At 40.5% G+C, this 18329-nt stretch overlaps 2 protein-coding genes across 2 annotated transcripts in view; one reads left to right on the top strand and one right to left on the bottom strand.

Annotated features, from left to right (window-relative positions):
* The window catches only part of CCHR1.PART1H18orf32 (chromosome chr1.part1 C18orf32 homolog), a 198404-nt gene extending 183472 nt beyond the window's left edge, over positions 1-14932 (bottom strand). Inside the window, exon 1 of the mRNA XM_044081721.1 lies at positions 14913-14932. The gene's annotated coding sequence lies outside the window, so the exon portion shown is untranslated. The remainder of the gene's footprint in view (positions 1-14912) is intronic.
* A 271-nt stretch (positions 14933-15203) lies between these two features.
* Positions 15204-18329, top strand: part of DYM (dymeclin) — a gene marked incomplete in the record, with an annotated part of 2754049 nt that continues 2750923 nt past the window's right edge. The window contains 1 exon segment of the mRNA XM_044081708.1: positions 15204-15541.

The raw sequence follows: 18329 nt of genomic DNA on the forward strand, positions 1-18329 counted from the left end.
TACAAGACAGCCCTTCGCTACTACTGTGTGAGCATGCCCAGTACGCCGTTGTGTAGATGGACACACAGTACATTCCAAACGGATGTGTGCTACTAAGTGTGTGAGCATGCCCAGTGACACCTTGTGTCGGTTATGTGCCTCTGTGTATGGGCATGACCATTGTAACAGTGCTCCGTAGATAGGCAGTTGTCCCACTCACCCCACTGCCGTGTGTTTGTCTACGTCTACCTTGGGACAGTAATATGCTTTTAGACTGCTCACTCTCCATACATTCCCTATCAGCGTCTTTGCCTTTGCTGATGACGTCATCCACCTAGAAGTATGCCCCTGGGAGTGCAATGATGCTGAAACTCAGTAGCGCGTTCTGTTACTGCATAATGCTGTAGTGTGGTAGACTAGACAGGTAGGTGCTCAATTCCAAGGCATGGCAGGTGTGTGTGTTTGGCAGTTATACCCTATGTGCTGGTATCTGTGGGTGGCTATCGGCGGGATGTGTTCAGTGTGTTTTGTTGCTGACCTATATAGTGTCCACAGCCCGCATATTCTGCCAAGACACTGGGTAGGCAACACATACATTCGCCAATAGGTCTGGTGAGTAAATGTCAGCAGCCCTACTCTTACCCTTAATACAGTCTGACCCGTGTGACGCAACAGAACACACATGCCTTGATAGTAACAACACTACATGATGCAGGTGGCACATGTAGTTTCCTTTTCATGCCTGTCTAATGCTTTGCTGTCATGTGGTCCGCTGTTGTGATATAAATGCAATATCTACATATGTGTGTACATGTATATGTGTGTATGTATATCTATGTATATATGTATACCAATAATATATATATGATATATGTAGATATAGAGAGATAGACATAGATATAAACATAGATGTCTGGGGACATCAGCACTATAACCTGGGATGTATGTATATCTGCCATGGCGTAGCGGTAATGCACATCGTCTGTTGTGTGCAGGGTCCCGGGTTGTAGTCGTGTAGACACTGGTTATTTTGTTGCTGTGAAGACCATGGGACATCGAATATGGTGATAGTAAGGCACCTGTTACCAGTTGTGTACGGATCTGAGCGACACTAAGCAGTGGTTATTAATTTGGAGGTTCGGTATGGGTCATATAACTATTCATTAGAAGACTATACTATGCAGATGAGGTTGACAATAGTGTGCCCCATTTATCCCCAGGGTGTGATGCAGATACCTGGAGTGTATGTGTGTATTTAGTCGGGTGCAGGGCTTGAATATAGTTGACAGCATGGGAGGGGGGGGTCAGTCATACTGTACGTACATTACAGAACTGTGCCTCAGGAGTGCTCCTGCCTTAGCACGCCTAAGCTAGGGGTGTGTCTTTACCTGCCTGGTGACATGGGAGGGACAACAGCAGTGGTGGGGTAGTCAGGGTGTACTGGCTGCACAAACAGGTGATGACCAGCACAATCAGCAGATGACATGGCCAGCCCGCACCTGAACAGTACGGTAATGTGAGCGAGCAGCATACGCACAGGTTTCTTCTGCACTCTACACCACCGGTGTATACCTGCGGGGACATTTCACGACACAGTCCATCCAAATGAGAAGGGCTGAAGCAGGCAACATAGACCAACATGTGCAAGAGGCTGAGGGCAGTGAGGATGTGTATGCTGCCGAACATCCCTTACTGGGGTGACATAAGACTTTATAGACCCAGGGTGACTTACCAGGGGCTACATGGGCTAAAGATGGTGGAGTACTATGGGGTGGACAGAGACCTCCTACAGTGGCTATGGTATGTGTTGGGCTGGGTATACTAGCCACAGGTACCTCACACAGCACAACTGGGGATATGCTGGGGATCTCACAGGCATGCATCCAGAGTATTGCACCAGTTCACAGACGCCATGTCAACACATGCTAGTGAGTACATACATGTTCTCAACACACGTGATTAGTAGACCAGCAACATGTATCTCTTCAACCACATGGATGACTACCCTGGGGTACTGGGTGCTATAGCCTGCACACACATACAAGCACCACCCAGTGAGCGGGGTAGGGCCTACAGTCACTGCAGGGGCATACCCTCCAACAGCTAGGCCATATGCGATGGCCAGAGCATTAGACTGAATGTGTGTGCTGTCTGCCCTGGAAGTTATGATGATTCCGATATACGGCTTCTGACACAGCTGTACCACACCTTTGCCAATATGGACATCCCCTACAGTGTCCTAGTGGGGGATGCTGGGTAACCACTGGTGTCGTGGCTGATGACACACAGCAGCAATGCACACACACCTGAACACTCACACCATAATGAGGCGGATGCACAGGCAAAACATGGAATTGAGCATGTGTTTGGGAAGCTCAGTTCACAGTTCTGGTATCCGGACACATCCGGTGGAGCCCTGCAGTATTCACTAGCTACATGCACACAATTTGTTATGGTATTTGCTATGCTACACATTCTGATCCTGCAGTAACAGTTGCAGCAGGAACAGCATGGGGCAGGGCCACACGGCCCAACACCACTGACAAGGCCTGTACAGGCACAGTGTGACTTGGCGAAGGAACTACCTGAGCAGGTCCCAGTTGGCGAAAGGCCGTGCACAGTATGACATGCCCTTGGCAAAGAGGCAACACAAGGCATATGCACTGACAGTAGGTACCCACTGATGTCACCTCTCTGACCCGCACACAGTACAATGGATGCCAAACATGACACTACCTGTGCTCAGCCATGTATACGAGGTGCACTGTGTGCATCCGACATAGGCAGGCCTCCAGCACCGTCCTCAGGTCCAGAACACCCCCAGGGAACGTCTATCAACCTAAACATTGGCAGCTGTATTAGAATGTGTATTTACCCATTGCTATGGTATGTATGTGAGCATACAAGAGCCTTTGGTGGCTGACTGTTAGGGCAGCAGACAGTACACGCCCATAGTGGCACCATGACATCTGTAGCACATACGGGGGTCACAATGGTAGCCAGTAGTACACAGAGTGTCCTAACCCACTGCAGATTATGGGCTGAACATCATGTGTGTCCATACAGCCCACACACATTCCATGCAGCTGGACAGGTGTGGACCAATACAGACAAATGATATACAGTGGCCTATGGATATGACCAATGAATGACCCCAACCCCCAAACACACACAGACTACAGCAGGCCAGGCAGTTTGATGTAGGTTGTGAACGCTAGTACGTCCAACACCACTGTGCTGGTATTTAACGCTGGGATCTGACGTACACTGGTATCCCTCCAACCGGCAATTTAGGTAGGTCCACACACTGACATGGAGTACCTGGCATACCAGTACAGTAGCGGCAGATGTGTACAACTGTCAGCTGTGCCCCCCCGTCCAACCTACACATGTGAGAGTCATGTGCGCCACCCATGGTGCTGTGTAGGACTGTGGATGCAGTTGGATGTCCCCCCACGCTATGCAGACATGTAGCAACTGTCAATGCCACATGACCATTAGCTACTCTGCAGACACAGCATGACACCTGTCTGTGTAGAACGGAGGGGTCGGCAACACAGTACTGACTATCAGGACATGTGACACATGCGAAACAGTTGTCCATACTTGGCATGCTCACACATGACGGTAATGTCAGTCGACAACATGCGTAACAGTCATACTGGGCATGCTCACACACTGACACACACGACGGCCAGGCATGCATACACCAGTGGTCCAGACATATCTGCCAGTACATTGCTATACTGTTGGATGACTGCACTGTATGGTGTGTGTGTGGTCTATTGTCTGTACATATGCCATGGTCTATTGTTAATTCACATGAGTTATGTGCGCAGGGTACTGCTACCAACACGTGAATAGGGCAGTTCTTTGTTTGCGGACAGATCGATGCCCTTGGATACGGACTGGGTAAGGCACATTCCAGCAGGAGGGAGCAGTTGTGCGTGGGTTAGCACAGCGTTAAGCACTGCTGATCTCTGGTTACAGCACCTTTTACTCGTTTAGACTCCACATTTCTTTGACAGTGCACTACTGGCATACTGGCAGACAAACACGCTTACAGCCACTCGCTCACCAACATTTCTGCTTACATTTGTCACTCACACTGGGTGTGTGCGATCCCTTGCGATGCATATTACATCGGACTACATGACTACAGTATCGGGTATGTCTAACCATTTGGCGACGGCAGGCGTACGACTGTACGGACTCGGCGGCCTGTCCAGTGACGTAATCATATTATATTCGTGTTCCTCAAACAATCTGCTCCCATCTGCCTGATACATGGGAACCGATACTCTGCAATGTTGACATGTGAATATGATTTTGTTAACGCAGCTGTCCGGCGAATCATGCTACCGCATAGCTACTGTACGTTTTACACCTTTCAGATTGCACGACGGGAGACTGTAGGAATAACACCTTTTCCACTTTGCATGGGACAGTCCCTCATTAGGCATATGTCATGTGACGATACTCTAGCCATTGCAACTGTCCCGATTAGGGGACATTCTCATATTCTAAGTGTCTGTAGTGGTTGCTTGTTACAGGTCTTGTATATACCTGACACGTCGATATGTTATATGTAGCAGCATAAGCAACTTTACAGCTGCTAGACTACACTTTGATTTGTGCCGATATGTATATTGCTGTACTATGCATGGATGTAGGTATGTTCTGCCCTGGTACGTCTGACATTTCTACAGAGCAGGTCCCACTTTGGCCATTCAGAATGGTGGTGGCCCTATAGATCCTATATGTAGAGCTATCACGTGTCAAGGCAACACATACCCACAGCCAGTTGTAAACTGACTACTTATACGGTTTGCATATGTTAAGGTTATTCTTGTAGCATTATAATTGCTAATACCGTTTCCTATTACATGTAGCTGTTTCTGACACAACAAATTAATTTCAGACACCACTACACACAATATATGGCCTCCTTTCCCGAACTCATGTGCCATAACATTCATTTTGCAGGACACAACTGCCCAGACGGGTGTGTCACTCAAAGGCGTATGGGTGTGGAACCTCATCTATTATGCTATCATCTACCTAAGGTGGTCATCAAATTATGCACTTTCCGTCACTAGCAGACCTCACTACCAATGGGGGAGAATGAACACTGTATCAGGAACACTGCACAACACCCTGTGGGACACATTTAGATGATTGGTTCTATTAACCAGACACATTGACAGTCAAAGAGCATATGTATTCATTAACGTTTGTCGAGGTACATGCCGTTTATGACTCATACATGTTGACATCTGTAATTACCTGTATTCCGCCACCTGTCCACCTAATATCACTAGTTCTGGAAGTGTTTAGTAGGACTTTGTTACATTCTGATTCATAACTATGGACGTCAATGCTAATAGGGTACACAGCACTGATTTGGTCTCTATGTATTCCCCCGATGGTTTACAGACTATCCGATAGATGTGCTCTTCAGGTTTGGGACGTATAGGCGTCTGCTATGCCCACATAGGAATATTAATGACTTCCACTGGGCGGGCCTACTACAACTCTGCCAACCAGCACCTGCACATTTAAGCCCATTATTGCATACCCATGGTCCACCTACCTGGCACCCCTCTACATCACTCATGACATATACTTACTGTGAGCGCAGCTGGGGTATGAGCACACCCCTACACATTGCCCACTCTCCCTGTCTCTGGACACATGTATGTTTTGTCAACCCATGTATTATCACACTTGCACAACCTACTGTTTCATGTACACCTACATCCTCCTCGCATCGATGACAACAGGTTGACACATACACTGAATTGTTGGGGCCCTGTAAGGGACAAAGTTATCCATGTTTAAAGTGTAGACCTTGCAGATCTCTCCCACTGCTACTTTCTTGCTGGTGTTTTGGACAGCAGCAGTGTAGTAATCTTTATTGCCTGTCTGTATGTCTGATCGGCCTAGCTGGGCAGTGTGGGGGGGTACAATGTTTATTTATTGGACCTCCCAGTCACATATGCCCGGGCTGTATATATGTTACCCCTAATTGCTGTACAGTAACCTAGTTATGTACATGTGTATATCTACAATGACATATATATTTGTTTTGTGTGTGTATATATATATATATATATATATATATATATATATATATATATATATATATATATACATATACATACACACACACACAAAGATATATCTGTATAAATGTATATGTGTATATAAATCTATAAATCTACATATATATATATATATATATATATATATATATATATATGGTTCCATATGAAACCGAAGTAACATTACATCGACTCTCCGAACATCGAGACTACTACATCGAAAGCTGAAATCAGCGAACACGAAAACCGTCGAGTTCCAAAATATCGAAACTGAAAAGGAAACACGCCTATTTATGTTTCATGGTAATACATGTTCCGTAAACTCGATGTTCTCTAACTTCCCAGTGGGTTCCCACTGTTTCCCTTCACATTTGACTATTTCATTCATTTATAAATACAATGAATATTATTCTGGACATCAGTTATAAATTCACTACAGGTATGCAATAGTCCTGTCAACAAATGTGACAGTTGGTTAGTGTACAGACCTCTGTGATACTCGGGGACTAGTTTCTACAATGACAGGGACAAGGCTATGACAAATCAGGGACAATCACGGACACTTCTACCATATTAGTACTATTAACTTGGAACATGTTGACAGATTCATATTACTACTAATTTTCTGCAGTTAAATGTGTTTATTACTCTTCATTGTTGTAATTAGTCATTCTCATTCAACACCTTTCCTCCAAAGGTCACTGGCTTTGTGATTAAGAGGCTGGCTAGTTATTGTGTGAATGCTCTGACCATTGGTAGGGTTGACATTGTCATATGTACAGGTTGGGATATATTCTGGGGACACCAGATTGTTTAGGCCAACACATACCTACGGTCAGTGCAGGTTTAGAACATTCATTAGTTTCCTAGCTGTGAGCCTACACTTTTAGCACTTTAGTTGTTAGTCTGTTTCATGTACAAATTACATATTTTCTATCCTAATGTGACAGCTTTAGGCAACTGTTACATGCAGTATGGTACTTAGTTATTTTCTACAATCACAGGACATTTGGCATTGTATCATTGTTGGTCAGGACACACCTACCCACACAGTGGATCAGGGGGTATCTGTTTCATGTATGAATTACGTATTTTCTATCCGGACGTGACCGCTTTAGGCAACTGTTACATGCAGTATGGTACATAGTTATTTCCTACAATCACAGGACATTTAGCATTGTATCACTGTTGGTCAGGACACACCTACCCACATAGTGACTGTCCCTCACACAGTGGATCAGGGGGTATCCCGTTTACGTCAGTGCCTTCATCACCCTATTTCCATGTGCCACTATGCGAATGTGTACAATATATTCTCTCGATTATTCATGCCGGGACACGTGCGTCACAGGCAGGTGTTTGATCCTGGGTAGTAGGTTCTGCATGACCATCTAGGGCTGGACAGTCTCGTGCACCACTACTGCACATTCCAACTTGTGTCCAGATGTCTACATGACTGGACGAAGTGTCTTGATACCCATTCTAATGTTTACACAGGTTACTTATCCCACGAGGGATATCCAAAAATTTAACAAGACCAATACCGACCATTCTTTTGGCGTTACAAAAATGTGCTGAGGGTTTTACATGCAAGGGATACATAGTTTGCAATCCTGAAACTGCCTAGGGTGACACTGCTTACTAAATATGAGTAGTGGTCACTATGTGTAGATGTGGCTGCGCCAAGCTAGTAGGCCAAGTATGGCTGGATTTGGTGGACGTTCAGGTATGGGGGCGGGTTGTGTGCTGTGAAGGGGATGCTGGGTATTCCATTATGCATCCAGGTGTGTTGCATTTGATTTGGCCGGTTCCATCAGGACCAATCTGTGGGTATGTGCCGGTGATATTTCTGTACATTTGTATTGCACATTTTAATATTCATATCTTTGTGGGATTGTGTTCTACAGTTTGGCCTGTCTGGTTGTATTGCAGATGTGTATACATGTTCTTTGTGTTTCTTTCTGATTCACCCGCTGCTCCCTCATACACCTCCAGTTCACCTATTCTGCATACGACACAGTCTCGCCTTTGAGAAATATACCATTACCCATCCCCCCACACACATATTCCTGACACTCCATCCATCACTGCTTTGGTTGATGGCCCATGACACGGTCAAGGTAACACATTGCATACACTACATATGTCAGGTACCTGTATGGTTGTGTGGACTACCCTGGCATGTTTCACCTTCCACATGCTATACATCACGCACATAGGTACACGCCCATACTTAACTTTCATGACATGGTTGGTACACCCGGGTAATACCCGTTCAACTGTGAAACTTCCTGACAAGTATGGCTTGGACCGCATATGTGCGGATTTTGGCCAACTGTTCTGATCATTGGTAGGATGCCACCTTTTCCTATGTCAAGGATGGGATATATTCCTGACACATATCCGATTGGACAACACGTACCCACAGTCAACGCTACAGATAATACTGTTCCTTTAAGCCTACATGTTGCCTTATTGTTGTAGCAGTTTATATGCTCCTTCTGTTTCGTTTACATGCTTATTCTATTTCCTGTCACATATGGTATGTTAAATACAGACATACCTATTGTATGTGACTATTACATGCGTTGTGGGATATAATTCTGTCATACAGTCGCTAGTTATTTACATTTATTGTGGATTTGTTATGGACACATCTGCCCAGCTGTGTACTCTCCCTCACAATATGGGTCAGCTGGTGACCCTGACCATTGGGCTGGACGTACCTATAGGCGGCACGCTAACATGATGCGTTTCACTTCCACTTGGTATAACTATCTACACTGCGTTGGACTACGGGCACACGGTTTTCAATGCCATTTGTTCAAGGGATAGGGACCAGTTATTCCCTACCGTGCATTTGTGTTTGCTTCTTCATTTTGTGTTCGCAGGAACCGTCTTGCATGCTTTGCATACGTTTCGGTATCCACGGACACTGACAGATGTGATTACTATTGCTTGCAAATTGTTATATGCAAGCATTTTAGTTTGCACGTTGACAGCTGACATTTCCACGCCTCCGTGCGGCACTTCGACATGACCTATGCACTCGCGCTCTTTTCCTATGCACGTGGCTGTGGTGGCAGCGCGCCTTCATTAATACGCATTTGGTACTACTGCACCATCTTCATGCCACACGGTCGGCGCACAAGCCTAATGCCGGCCTTGCCCCGAGCTTTATGAATCCCGGGGTACATCTAATGCACCCCTGTCATGGAGATGTTCTCTATTACACCCATTTTAAAATGAGATGAGGACCCTGCTGTAGGCTCTTATTGACCTACATCACTTTTAAATGTAAACTACAAGATTTTCATGTCCATATTAGCAAAAAGATTAAAGCAAATGCTCGCTGGTTTAATAAAAGTTCAGACTGGGTTTACAGTTAAAAGGAAAGTTCATAATAATATAACAAGACTCTTTTTGATATGGCAAACAAAAAAAGAGTTATCCATAATGCAGTAGACTCAGTCTTATCCGGTCTTGCTGGGACAGGACCCTAGGCTGGATAAACGAATGGCTGGTTAATCTAAAAAAGCATACAAAACAGCATTTATAGGCTGTAAATCAGATTTAAAAAAAATATGCATACATGTTGTACTGATTACCAATGCTCTTATTTCACTTTATTTTACTTTCCGTACGGAGTAATATGTTGTCTTTGAGTACAGTGCACTGTACTTTTCCTAGTATTGGCAATGGAAATTTGATTTATGGAAAAAAAATCTTGACAAAAATATGGCTGGTTAAAGAGAGACTGGACAAGAGGGAGTCTACTGTAAGCTTATATATGGATAAAGCTTTTGACACTGACTTGGTCATACTTGTTCAGAGTACTAAATGAATATAAAGTTTTCCACTGATTTCATAAAGTTAATTAAAAAAACTATATGATAACTCAATTTATTTTGTCAAACTAGGCTCCTACATATCTAGCCTTCGATATCTTAAAAGTTACCAAACAGGGATGCCCTTTATCCCAGTTGACATTTGCACTTATTATAGAGATGTTTGCTAACTACAGAAGATCTACCATAAACATTAAAAAGTTTTAAAATAAATGAACATCTTTCTTCTAATATTCAACATTTTGCTGATGACATTCTGCTCACTTGTGCTGATACTGAAGTCGTTGGATCATAAAGTTAGCTCTATGGACTATTTTGAAAAGATTTCAGGTCTGAAATTTAATCACAAACCCCCCCCCCCCACAAAACCCTTGCTTATAAATAAAGGAATAACCACTAAATAACCACTAAACTCTTACAAAAAGATTGGATGGGACAATTTACAGTTAAAATACTTAGGAATTGATACTGAGACTAATTCTAAAAAAAAAAAAAAAAAAAAAAAAAAAAAAAAAAAAAAAAAAAAAAAATCAATTTTAATTAACTACAAAAACCTAACACAATATCCAAATTAGTAGACAATTGGAATAAATTAGTTTTTACATAGGAGGGTAGACTTACATTGATCAAAGTGATAATCTTACCAAAAATCTTATTCTTTAGTCAGTCATTAATTTTTCCCCCTTCTAAAAAAGTTTTTTTTTTTTTTTTTAAATTAACTCTGTTTTACTAAAGTTCTTATGGTATCCCAAAAAATTAGCACATCACACATTGGGAGGAGGGAAACATTGCTTTCTCCAATGGTGACGTATGTTCCAAATCTGTAATTATTGAAGTAATACTCCAGTGGCTTGACTCCTCTTATGCTTCCTGTTGGAAATCAATACATAAAAATATACTAGTAAATAACAAATCTGTAATGGAAATTTATATAAAAGACAAGCAATACCTTTTTTGGGTTTTAAAAGACTACATATTAAACAAAAAACATACGTTTCGTCTGTACCATTTTATAAACCAAGCTATTTAAAGTTTGATGACCGGGGAAGTCCAATGGGCCATGAGTCCATTTTCAGTGGAGGCCTGGATAGAAAAGCTCCAAGATATTGCAAATTACATGTTACAAAATAAAAGACAAATATTTAAATAGAAGTATTTAGCAATTACAGAAGAACAGAACAGAAGACCTCTAGCAAGTTAAACAATTAGACATATGGTTGTTAGCCCTTTGTAAGTTAGGTTAAACTAAACAATTACCTAAAGACAATTTTGTCAATAAGCACTCAGAAATTTAACATCTAAACAGATTTAAGTCTTTAGGTAAGGTGAGCAGTTAATGAATGGAGAAAGTAGTAGAACATTTAAAATTGAAAGTATAATAGATAGCCGAGAAGAAATCAGTCAAATAGAGAAGAGAAAGTTTAGGTAGAAAGGCAATAGTGGTGGTAACTGGTAATGAAATTCCGAGCAGGGCAGAAAAAAAAAAAAAAGGGGTGGGTGGGGTTTATGTTGGAACGTGGGACGGGCATTCCCATTCGGAGAACAGAAGAGAGAAAAGCTGAGATTTGAATTTTGGAATGTTGTGTAGGTGAGGGGGAAGGGAGTTCCACTGTTTAACTAAGGAGTAGGACAGTAGTAGATGCCCTGGAGGTCGTGAAGGTTTGTGGACCTGTAGCAGATTTTGGTGTGTGGATCTGAGTGGGCGGTTAGGTAAATAGGATGTTAAGAAGGTAGCGAGAGATGGGCAATTTGCAGGTTTAAGGCTAAGCTTATGGGCAAAGGTGAGTTGTAGGTATCTGAGGTAATTGGGTAGTTCAAGCCAATTAAGGGTGTGGAGGGAGTGGCAGTGGTGGGCTGAGTACTTAGAATTTGATTAGTGAACAAAGGGGCACCATTCATAAGGGATGGGAGCAGGAAGGTGGAAGCTAGGGTTTTATGGGTAGAGGGGCTAAGGAAGTGGTTATGCCTGTAGAGGAGACCTATCTTTTGGTGGGTTTTCTTGATTGCAGAATGGATGTGGGTATCAAATTTTAGTTCTTCATCAGTGATGATGCCGAGAAGCTTAGGGTTGGGAATAATTTCAATAGGAGTGTTGTTCTGGCTCTGTATGGTGAAAAAGGTTTTGTCAATAAAGGAATTTTTTGTAGGGGAAAAGATCATTAGTTTAGTTTTATTTGCATTTAGAGCTAATTGGTTGGACTGCAACCAGGTTTCTGTTGTGGAGAAGGCTAATTACGTTCTAGATAGGAGCTCGGAGGGAGAGAAGGTTGAGCAGATGATAGTAGAGTCATCAGCATACTGTATGACAGAAGATTCTGGGATGGAGCGGTGAAAGTTGTTAATTAATAGGTTAAAGAGTAGCGGGCCAAGAACGGAACCTTGAGGGACACCTGTGAGTGTAGGTAGGAAGGGGGAGTGTAGGTAGGAAGGGGGAGGTTGAAGTTTTATATTGGACAGCTTGTTGGTGACTGGACAGGTAGCTGGAAAACCAGGCTATAGTGGAGGGAGAGAGATTTAGGGTGGAGAGTAGGGATATGAGTAGGGTGTGGAAGATAGTGTCAAAGGCCTTAAACAGATCCAGGAAAAGCATACATACAAATTTACCCGAGTTGCGTTCAAGGTTGATGGTTTCCAGAAAGGAAAGAAGAGCAGTCATGGTACAGTGGAAGCTATGTTGGGTTGGGGAGACGAGATTATACTTGGTTAAGTGTGTCATAAGATGTATTTGTAAGGCTTTCTCAAGTATTTTAGAAAGAGGGGAAAGGACGGAAATAGGCCTGAAATTGGTGGTGTCAGTACTTTTGCCACCTTTGTGGAGGGGAATAATGTAAGCATAACAACAGATTGAAGGGACGTATGACTCTTGTATGGATCTATTTATAAGAATAGAGATAGGATAGGCGATGCTGTCTGCAGAATGTTTGAGAAAGGTAGGTGGAAGACTGTCAGGTGCATAAGTTCTATTAATATTCAAGAAATTAATGAATTTAAATTAACTAATCAAAGATCTACTAATAAAATTATTTCCTACAACTTTCACAAATGGATACTTAATATCTTTTAACACAAGCAAACTGTTTGACTTAAAGAATAGTAATTTAATTTATTGGCATCCATTTCTGAATAGGAATAAAATACACTCAGCTGATTATCTGATTGCTAGATACAGTCTGGAAAATAGTTGTTGGTCAGATATACAAACATGTAAAGGAATATATTCAAGACAAAATTAAAATAGCATTAGATATACAAACTAAAACTATTCCAAAAATACTTGGATTTCTTTTCTAATATACATAATATATCTAAAGGTAAGACATATATGTCAATCACATACAAGATTATTAGAACTGAATTTGTTCTACCTGAATTGTCATACTGGAATTACTCAAAAAAAAAAAAAAAGAAGAATTTTCTGAGAAAAATAAGAAACTATCCTTAAAATTTGTAGGAAAATCAATGTCCTCTCTATACTGGAAGATTTATACATGGACAGTTTTAGATATTTCTAACACCCCACAAAATTGCGGTTATATGTAAATGAGAAAAATAAAAATCTGGAGATACAATGAAGCCCTTGATGCAGAATGAGTTCATACAACCACAGTATTCAACACAGTGTCATCTTTCTGGACTGAGGTTAGAAACTTTTGCCAAGCATTGTGGTCAGATAATTGTGCTATAACATATTCCTTGATTTTGTTCAATGCCCCAGTCCCAGACGTTATTCCAGTATTGCAAATACCTCTTCTTTGGTCTGTCCTAGCTATTGCTAGGAAAGTTACAACTAAAAACTGGAAATGCAAAACTAATTCTCTTTTACTACATAATTTCTCTCTCCAGCCAACTCTGTCTGTAAAAATGAATTATTGACCATAAAAATGAGAGCTAGAAATGTAGCTCATTAATACATTGCCTGGCAGAAATGTAATGATCTATTAGAAAAGTAGTAATAGTTTTGTGTATCCAATTCCATTTGTATACAGTTTTGTTTAATTGTGTTTCAAAATGTTGAATTATTGTTGGAATATGTAAAATCAAATAAAAACTTAAAAAAAACTAAACTTTTCTAGCTACTTGCTTCATGAGGAAGGCAGGTATCCAAATTCTAATGAATATATAAAACACGCCAAGTCAACAGCCCTGCTACAAATTCAAGACCAAAATAGTAACTGGAAAAAAATGACATTTGCTAGAGTACACTGATTGAAAACATCAGACTATGCATGCTTAAACATACCTACCAAGTCTACCTTACCTCAATCCACCTAGCCAATCTGCTCAACCTGTGTGAATGATGACCACAGTGTTAAGCAAACAGCCCTCAACCCCAAAATGAGGATCACTACCTCCCATAATGTGGAGCAAACATGCAAAATAGGGAACACTTACCAACAGCTTCAATAGGAAGCTCAAAGGATGGTTCAAATGTTATTTTGATAAAATATTATTTATTTCTATTTATCGTGGATATCAGTCAAAAAAATTCCTAACACTGTAAGTTTGACAAATCCTTTCAATGTGGAACTTTGAGGAACATGAACTTTTAAGACCCCCAAATGAGGAACATTCATCATGAGATTCACTTAAAAGAAATGGCAAAGCATATATAGAATGATATGGGGGTGCAGAAATGAACTATAAAAAGCCAAACAAAAGGCCACCCACTACAATACAACTCTCAACGAATCAGGGGCACTTTTACAATATTAGTACCATTAACCTGAAAGACTGACAGAGTAAGAGAACGTGAAACTGATGCACATTTTCAGCAATAAAAGAATTTTATAACTATGTTATTATTATCTATTAAGCATAATTAATTAAGTAGAATCCATAACAAGAGACACAAATAATAAAGTCGGATTCATATTCAGACAGTTGAGAAATACTCGTTTAATGCAAAATTGGGTGCTTCACTGTTTGCATTTCACACTACTAGAGTGCCCTTAGTAACGCTAACTATGTAGGAAGAGAATACCTCAATCCATCGCCGAAGTGAAAATATCAGCTGTCATCTGGGAACTTTCACTACTTCTATTGCACACAACGTCACAATTCGTCCTATCAGATTTTATATCTACTACTCGATTCAGTTTTCTAATACCATTACCATTTACCACTCAACTCAATTTTCTAAGACAATTATAAACAAAACTATTTCAAGCTAGAACAACAGGCAACGAAACATTACTTACCACTACATCCGCGAACTGCTCCCGAGTAAAACGATAGTGAATAATTACCGCATGCGCAGGTGATGCACATGCCCATACGCATGTGCTAAAATAAGCACTACTCTGTTCACTGCCTGAATCTGCGACTGTTTAGAGCCGTGCGACGTGGAAATATGGAGACGTGTAAGCGGTAGTACGCTAGAAGTGGCTTGTAAACAACCTGTCAGAAGTTGGCAATATAGTTACAACCCTACGAATGAAGGTAATACACAGAGATCAAGATAGGACTACGTTGTAGTTTGCATTACTTGAAGTTGGAACTACGTGTTGCCTACTGGTAATAACGTGTTTGCTGAAGGCGGTCCTTCCAGTTATCAAGGATGAACTGTATCTGATGCGGATGTAATAGCAATTTGCCTGTTTCCTGAACCAGGTAAAGTTGGACTTCAGTGGCATTGCAGAATATGACTGTATGTATGAGACAATATATTTCTTTTTTCGAGATCTTACGTTATTTGATTTTATAGGTATGACTGATAAATGTTAGCTGTATTTGTAATTGCTAACGTTTTTCACTAAATGTAGAATAGATCTGAGTAGTCAAGGTACGTAAATGATGTTTTAATAATGCTAATTTGAGACATTTGCTGAGTGAAAGGCAGACTCCCGTCACAACTTGTATATGTTCTTTCTACGATTGTCTCTGCTTAAAAATCTTGCATTCCAGATAAACAACACATTAACAAAATATGTTGTTTCATTTCTGTAGCTGGAAGAGGCAATGTTCAGTTCTCAAAAAAGCAAACTGGCTACCATCTAAGGATTTATCTACTTTTTGGTGCCCCCCTATTCAAGTTGCTAAACCAAAACAGCTTGTCATACCTGTCAGACAAATTCACAGTCGGGGAAAAAACATACAACCTCAGTTCTTATTCAAGCTTCGCTTCTTGTCAACTCACATTCTAAGCCAGTAAATGCAGATGCTGCACGCTAGTCTTCAAACTTTGGGAGGCATAGTGACATCTGTAAGAGACTCTCCTAATCTCCAATACTTCAAGAAACAAATTCAAACTTCATGTTTTAAATAAATGACATTCTGATTCCTTTATAAGTAAATTCCAGTAAAACAACACCCACCAGTAACTCAGGGCTTCACCAGCTTCCTTTAATTATACAATACTCATTCCATTCTGTCTCTGACATCCTTTGCATACTTTGACCACTCATAACCACTCTCTACTTTTATTCCTGTTACTATCCATCTTGTATTGTAAAGTAGTTGCTTCTTTTTCTTTAAATGTGTTGTTTATATTTGTATTCTCCGTAACTCCTGTAATATCGCTCTTGCGCTATAATCAGGCACTCCAAGCCATTCCTCTTGCTAAAAAATGTTAACTAATTTAGTGCACTTGAATTGTATATATTATTCATGCTAGTACTTTGCATTTGTGTGCTTAGTCTTTATCTACTTTTATTTCAAATATGCACTGCAGATTTTGTCTTATGCTTCTCTGTGCATTTATTCTTGAGCTGTGTATGAAATGGGTCCTGCTGCACCAGTGTTAACAAATGTTAACTAAATTTAATATAATGCATGTAAAATGGTAGTTGCATTTGCTAGCTTTGTTGGAAGGGTTTATGATGGAGTTCAGGTTTTGTCTAGGTAGCCAAAAGCACTAAATATGGTCCATTGGATGTGCATTTTGTTCCTGAGGTTCTGTCAATCTCAGAAATTGTATGTAGGTGCCTGGGCTAATGACTTCAGTGTTGGTCTGCACATTACTTTTCAAGTTTAAAAGCAATTTTTGTAGTTGTAGCAGGTAATGGAGAAAATGTGTGTATATTTATTGTCTGTGCAGTGTGCAACATTTAGAAAGATTTACTTGATGAGATATCTGGAAAGAATGGGGTATTATTGTGATTTCTTGAATATAAAGCTGATTATTCTGACACTGCCTCATATTGTGTTGCATGCTGACAAAATAGATAACATTGAGTGGTTACCCCACAGTTTTTGTGTGCATTTCTAGTAAAAAAGTTTAATTTTTTTTCTGATACTGCTTTGAGTAAAGTAAATAATTGAATTGACAGTCAGAAATTCTCCCCTAGGTTATCCTGCGTGACTTTTCTAGGCAAGGTGGGGAGGGGAATGCTATTGAATTACTGTTTAATTTAAGGAGCTTGTTTAGCTGGGATCCTAAAGGCCTTAGTGACGGCTTGCTTAATGTCAACCTATCTGAATAAAGCCCACAAAAAGTGGGAGCTATGATGATATTTACTTCTGACTGCACAGGTTTGATAAAATGCTCATACCATTCATTTTTTTATTCCATTACTCATTTACAATTAATGTTTGTTGACAGCTTATTTCTAACAAGGCATGTGATCGCTTAGCATACATATTACATGTGCTTCACAAAGCCATAATGGGATGAAGTTGTTAAGTTAACTTAATGGTTTTAATTAATTGAGTCCTTCTATGGTATCTGCTTTAGAAATAAACTTAAAAAAATGTAAGTTTTTGAAAGTTTGTGAACTGAAATTCATTTTGCAGCAACAGTGTGACTGAATGTCCAGAAAATTTTCGAAGCTTTGTATTGGTATTTTTGTTTTAGTGTACGTTTTGGAATTTGATATCGCTTTATAAAATTGTTATGTAATCAGTATCTGTAGTTTTCTGTCAAACTTTGTGTGTGCAGTGTGTATCTAGTGCTTACAGTTCATTAATATTACTTTACCTAGGAGCACCAATATGTGATTCCAGTTGATTGGGAGGATTGTTGGGTGTCTATTGCTTATTTTTTTAATTAAGAATCAGCTTGGATGTGAAGGCTGTATAATGTGTACCCAGATGTGCTTTTGTTCAATCAGAAAGGTGAAGTATTGATTATTGCTGTTATACCTTGACCAAGCACTTTTTTAAACATTTTTGATTTGTAGTTGTGTTCTTTTTGCAGAAGATGACTTGTTAAAAAAATATAGCCCTGATGAAATCAAACCACCTAAACTTTAATCACGGACAAAAAAAACGCTGTCACTTTAGAAATCAAACCACCTAAACTTTAATCATAGACAAAAAAATGTCACTTTATTGATGCGGATGTTAGCTAAAGTGATGCAAGGGCTCATGTTACATAAAGAAAAATTGCCTCAACTGCCTTTTTGGCAGCTCTGTCACAGGCTACTCTCACCTGATTGGTGAATAAATGGGCTCCAGTGGC

This window comes from Protopterus annectens, chromosome 1.part1 (assembly GCF_019279795.1).
Source record: "Protopterus annectens isolate FY-2018-M chromosome 1.part1, PAN1.0, whole genome shotgun sequence".
In the NCBI taxonomy this organism is placed as follows: Eukaryota; Metazoa; Chordata; order Ceratodontiformes; family Protopteridae; genus Protopterus; species Protopterus annectens.